The following is a 6451-nucleotide window of genomic DNA, read 5'->3' as shown; positions in this document are numbered from 1 at the left end:
GTTAAAAATAAATAAGTCCAATTATTGGAAAGGGAAAAAATAGCCTAGTATTTACTGTAAGTGAGTTGAAGGTGATTACTTAGAAAAGTGCCTTTAAGGTTCTGGGCACCGCCCCTCCTGTCAGGATCACGGCTGCAGCCTGCTGGGACAGAACAGGGAGGGGTAACCCCACTTCCCTGCCGGGGGGAGACCCCGTTATGTTCCCCAGGGCAGTGCCCACCTCCTCCCTGGCCCAGCCCCCAACTGCTGGTCAGGCCTGGCCCTCACCCCTAGATGCCAGGCCGCAGTCACAATCCAGCCCCTGGCAGGAGGGGGTGGTTCTGAGTACCCCCAGGCCCTTTTTTTTTTTTTTTTTTGCACACCTCCCACTGGGGATGTGCCCGCAACCAATGTACGTGCCCTTGGCCGGAATCGAACCTGGGACCTTTCAGTCCGCATGGCTGACGCTCTATCCACTGAGCCAAACCGGTTTTGGCATCCCCCAGGCCCTTGGCTCACCTGCTTTGTTACTCACCTGCTGTGTGACCCCAGACAAGCCCTTTGCCTCTATGAACCTGTGTCCTTACCTGGAAAATGGGTGATTAGGCAGCTGCCTGCCCCCTACTCCGGCGGCGGGGGGGGTGGCCGGTGACCGTGTTGATGGTCCGCATCCCTATGGTGGGAGGTAGGGAGCTGCTGGCCTGTGACAACAACCTGTGTGTGTGTGTGTGTGTGTGTAGATGGTGGGGGCTCCCCTGCCTTCCCTCCACAGACCTCAACCAGCCTAAGGGGTTCACCGTGAGCACCTCCTCCCAGGCCCCCAGGCCCATCCTAAGAACCCTGAGCTCCGAAGCCCCTTGGAGTAGGGGGCACCACACAGGCCTGCTGGAGGCGGGGGCTGCTCCTGCCCAGCTGGCTGGACCCTGGGCACCTCAGAATCAGGTAGAAAAGAGATTTCATGGGCGGCAGAGCCAGATCTGAGGCCAAGAGCCCAGCTCAGCCCGAGACCCCAGCCCCTGCCGCAGGAGAGGACAGACCCTGCCTGAGTCTGCTGATGGAAGGCCTCTGGGTGCTGATCCCAGGAAGAACTCCCCACCCCCCACACAGGCTGAGGGCTTCCTTCCTTCCTTCCGCCGTCCCCCCCCCCCCTCCCCGCCCGCCCTACCTGTGACTCAGCCAGGCTAGCCCCTCCTTCCCCTCCTTCCCTTGAGGCTTCCTCTCCCTCCCTAGCCCCTGGTTGTGTGGAGTCGTCCCCCTGCCCCCCAAGAATCTCATCGCCAGGGTCTGATGAGATTAGATGGCCTGGCAGTGACCCCAGCCCCGACTTCCAGGCCCAGAGGTCCCGACAGAGCCCCCACGTGCTTGCAAGCCTCGGGTGATGAGCTGCAAGGATCTGCCGCTGTAATCAGCATGAAGCGTGCCCCTTCGCCGGGAGGAAAATCCCATCTCTGAAATCCGCGTCCCAGTACCAGTTCAATTTCACCCTCGGGGCCATAAAACCCTTTTCCAATCACCTGTGCTGTTGGCTGCCAGCACCGTTAATTCTGGGGACGTTATTTAGAGCCAAGACAGCGCCTGGGGGGGCGGGGGGGGGGGAATTAGGTCCGAACCCCAAACCCCATAAGGAGCCCCCCTCTGTTCCACCACAGAGGCCTCTGGAGACAGACTATGCCCAGCCCAGGGCACTGGGCAGGGAAGTGGGCGTCCTGGCAGCCACACAGTCGCTTCGTCTCTCCCCACCCGGGCAGCAGGGCCCCAGGTGGGCCCATCTTGGCTGGGAACGCTGAGGCCAGGCAGCTCAGGCCCCGGCAGACACAGCCCCCGTCCTCCGCCTGATTCTCATCAATCCCCTGATTACCGAGGATAACCGTGAAAACATGTCATTGAATCTCCAAGAAACTACCATTTTTATACCTTGCACCCAGTTCCTGAGATAAATTAACCGTCTCCCTTGTAAGGCGGCGCTCAGGGCGCATCAGCGAGGGGTGTCTGCCCTTGATCAACTTCTCGGGGCGTCACTAAGAGGAATGCCTCCCGCCTTCCGTAGACACCTGCGGATCCCGCAGCCCTGAGCGGGCTGGGTCTGCCTGAGAGGTGCTCCATCAGCCGCACCTGGGCTGGGGCTGGGGGGGGGGGGGGGGTGGGGGGCGGCAGCAGGCTCCTTTGCTGGGTAGCTGGATGATGGTGTGGGTGGGAGCCAGCTGGCATCCTAGCCCAAGAGCCCCAGAAAGCCAGGCCTGAGGCCAGACGGAGGGCCAGTAGTGACCAGGCCTGGTGGGAAGGGAGCGGGAATTAACCCCTGCCCCCACTCCTGTTGGCCAAAGCTGACTCCAGGGAGCCAACTGGCCAGCGGGCTGCGACGGGCACCGAGGGGTCTCACGGCGTCTCAGGGTCAGGCACTGAGAGGCTCTGTGGGGAGCTGCTGCCCTGCAGGCAGGGAGCGGGAGGGGGGTGACCAGCTGTTCGGCCAGTTTGTAAGCTAGTTGGTTGGTGGGTGTGCTGGTTGGAGTTAGCTGTGGGCGGGGGGGGGAGTTATCGTGCCTCTTGCTGGGTGGGCTGGTGGTAACCTTGGGACTGGGTGGACGCTGACCCAGGCTGTGGACTGAATTCGCTGCAAGGGTTCGCAGGTGGTACTCGGCTGACCCACCTTCACACAAAGGACCCGGCAGTGAAACCCCCTCACACCAGCTGCCCACTGACAAACAAGACAACATGGGGCCAGCCAGCCCTGAGCCCCAGCCCCTTGGGACGGGGCGGGCAAGGGGCCCCTGAGGGGTGCCAGTGTACGTCCCAGTGTGAACAGTGGGGTGAGAGTAACAAGCCAACCACAGATCCAATTTGGGTGAGAGCTTCTCCCCCACCCCCAGCACTGTTCCTACCTTGTTGGAAGCTCCAGGCAGGGTGGAGCCACCCCTGGCTCCTCCTCCATCCCCCGGGGACGGTCAGGGGCACTCGGTCCAGCGCAGTCTGCAGCCAGTCTGCGGGGTTGTGGCGCCATCTGGTGGTGAATCCTAGAACCCACACCGTGGCCTCCCCACAGAGGGCGAGGGCACGCAGTCCTGATGGCCCGAGCTCATTGGTTCCAAGGGATACTAGGACACTAGCCGCCTGTGGCCACTCAAGGTCTCTGCCCCTCACCTGGCACCCAGTCTCTCATTCATCCCCTTTGGGCCTGATTCCTGGGTGCAGGGACGGGCCCCAGGAGCTCATAGCCCAGCACTGTCCACTCCCAGCAAGAGCTGGTTTGGGCCAGAGAGTGAAGAGCAAGGTGGGCGGGCATCCTGGATTCTGGACCCAGTGAGGGTCTGGTCAGGTGACCCTGGCACTGACCATCAGCCACTCCAGCCACGCTGGCTCCCCAGGCACCACTGTCTGTCTAGCAGGGACAGATGAGCATAGGGATGCTGAGAAGTGGGTGCACCTACCTGGCTGGGATCCTCTGGGGAAGAGGGGTTGTCTCTGGGCCCATGCCGGGGTGGGCACGTCCAGTCACCCATCCGGGAGCTCAGGGGCCTTGGCAGCCCCCGGCACGGCCACCTTCCCGGCCTGGAGTCCCCGGCGCCCCAGCTGCTGGTAATTTATTGGTGCTGTGTGTCCCTGGGAGGATTTCCCTGACATTCCTATTATCTCCCTGATTCTTAAATAAAAAATGAGCAGCGGTCTTCAGAGAGTCACCCAGGAAGGGAAAACAAATGGCCTGCCGTGGCCCGTGCCCTGGGAGCCGATCAGCCACACCGGGGACAGGGCAGACACCGGAGCATGACCCCCATCTCAGCCTCAGCCTCGGAAATGGGGCCACCCTGGGTGCACCTCATGGCACAGCTCTTGACCTTCCTCTGACCTTCACCTGCACCCCCCACCTCCCCCCCCCCACCTCCAGGCCCGCCCAGCCAGTTCTCCATCCTGCAGGGCTGCCCCCACAGGCTGGGAAGGGGAGCCACCAGCACTCAGAGAACAAGGAGGGTGCCTGCCCTCTGGCCCTGGGATGGGTGTCACTCCCCAGGCTGCCCCGTCTCTGACACCGTCACACCCGGTGGATCTGCCCATCCTCCTGGCTGAGTGAGCTGGGGGCACCTGGGAGGCCCAGCCACAGGTCACCCACCGTGTGTGACACTCAAGCGCAAAGGACAACTCGTCCCCTGGCCCTGGCAGGGGGTTGAGGGTCAGGAATAACCTGAAGGCCCAGGTAAGGGGGAACCCCCGCCCGGGTGGCTCCAGGGAGCCTGGGGGGCTCAGGGACACACAGGGGGGCTCTGAGGACTAGAGGCGGGGGATCTGGGCCAGGAGCCCAGGTTTGGAGGCCCAGAAACGGGACTTTTCCTGAGGGGCTGCGGCTGGCCCAGCGATCCCGAGTTCCATCTGCTCCAAGCCCATTTCTCAGCTTCGGAAATGAGCGTGGGGCATTGAATGTCGAGGCCACAGTGAATCCAGGCAGGTGTGCTTCGCTCACGGCAGGAAGGGGGTGGGCCTCCTGTCCCTCTTCCCTGGCCCAAGCCCTGCTTAAGAGCTCAGGCTCCCAGAGGCCACTGGGTGTCACAGCAATGGCCACTGGCATGCAGGGTAAAGCACTGCCTGGCAATGGCTGGGGGGGGGGGGGGGAGCATGGCCTGGTGCTCCCTGCCCTGTGCATTGCATTCCACCCATGGCCAGCAATTCTGCCTGCACAGGACCCCATCCTGGAGCTACCCCCGTGCAGGACCCCCATGATTTTCTGGGTGCTTTGCATATATTAGAGTATCTGTCCCCATTCTTGGACATGCCACCACGGCTATGGACACCCAGAACCCTCTCCCTCTGAGAGCCCCAACTCCCTATCCCTTGGGGCATTCTCCAGCTTAGGGCCACACGGAGCGGGTAGGAAGGAAGGACTCAGGGAAGTGGGGTCCTCAGGGGTGGGCCTGAGCCTCCAGCACTCGGGGACACAGCCTGACAAAGGTGTGGGTGTATCAGGCAGCACGGAGTTTGCGGGCCAGGGAGGGAGGATCCCCGGGGTCACGGGCAGAGGGAGGCTGCAACGGGTGGGGCCGAGGCGCCTGTGTCATCCAGGAGCCCCAGGCATCTCAAACCCGCCTGAGATTGCCCCTGCTTTGGGCCTCTCAGCTGGGCCTATGCCCCTGGGGAGACAGGAGGCACCCCCTTCTCCCCCCAACACACCCCACCCCCAGGTTGCCTGTGTTACCGCTGCTGTTACTATAGGGTCCGTGAGGACCAGTCCCCATGAGGACCGCCTCTCTCCCCATGGGCCTTCCAGACACTACTGGCATCTGGCCCACCCCCTGCCATGGCTGCCTCACCTGAGGGGTCGGCCAAGAGGCCTTCCTGGGCCCCCACTTCCAGTTTCCCCGAGGGGGTGCTCTGAGCTGAGCACAGCCTGAGACCCATGAGATTCTAGAAGAACGGCAAGGCCAAGGCCAGGGGAGGGCCCAGAGGCTCCTTCCGCTCTGGGTGGCTGAGCAGACCCCGGGACGGCAGTTCCGAGGGCAGCTGGTGCCTGAACTTGGCTCCAGGCCCATACTTCCCAGCTCACCCCCTTTCCTCCCCTTCCCCCACCCCTCTCCTGCCAGAGCCTGCTGTTGAGGGCTGCAGAGGTCACCCTGCCCTGGAGACACACAGGGCAGGGACTCCGGGGGCCGGGCCCACATGTGTCAGCCAGTCACGGCCAGTGGACTGTGCACGCGCCTCCTCTGTTGGGGAGCGGCCCACACCGGGGGTCCCTGCAGTGTGTCCACCCGCCTGCCCGGCAAAGAGGACAGGAGGGAGGCACCTTCAGACGAGGGATTTCACCAAATGTCCGAGGGAAGTGGAGGCTGACTTCGCAGGGCAGCCTGGGTGTGGATGAGGCAGGGCAGGAACAGGGGGCTGGTTAGGGGGCAGCTCGGAGTGACCACCCAACACCTCTGAGGGGTAGCGGGTGACACACGACTGCCCGGGCACACCCGCCAAGCCTCCCCGCTCCACACGCAGAGCTAACTGCAGCGAACAGACATCTGCCCACCGTCGGAGGCCTGCCTTCCAGGGGCCTGAGTGAGGCGCCAGCCCGCTCTTTCCTTCCTCCCTGCACAGGGGTGGGCCAGCCAGGCGTTTGGGGACAGCGTCTAATAGGAAGGCCTACGAACGAATAGAAAGAATGAACCGCAGAGAGAAAAAAAGAATGAAGGGAACAAAAGGTCCCCCCTCCCCCCAAACCCACTTCATTCCTAAAATAGAACAAGACTCTCCGAAAAAAGGACAGGGGCTCTCAGAGAACAATAGAGATGCATCGTCAACTTAGACCCGGATTGCTGGAATTTAAAAGCCCAGCAGCCAAGCCCGCTGCTCGGGCGGCGCCGAGGACCACGGGCCCCCCTCGAACTCCTGTGGGAAAACGCCCAGCAAATATGAGGTCAGAGTAAGATGCTCTCAGACCCAAGAGGAGCCTCCTAACCTATCCCCCTGTGGCAGACCATTCCCAGCCATCGTGGCTAAAACAAGT

Source organism: Eptesicus fuscus, chromosome 23, assembly GCF_027574615.1.
Source record: "Eptesicus fuscus isolate TK198812 chromosome 23, DD_ASM_mEF_20220401, whole genome shotgun sequence".
NCBI classification, from domain to species: domain Eukaryota; kingdom Metazoa; phylum Chordata; class Mammalia; order Chiroptera; family Vespertilionidae; genus Eptesicus; species Eptesicus fuscus.
This window is presented reverse-complemented; position numbering follows the sequence as displayed.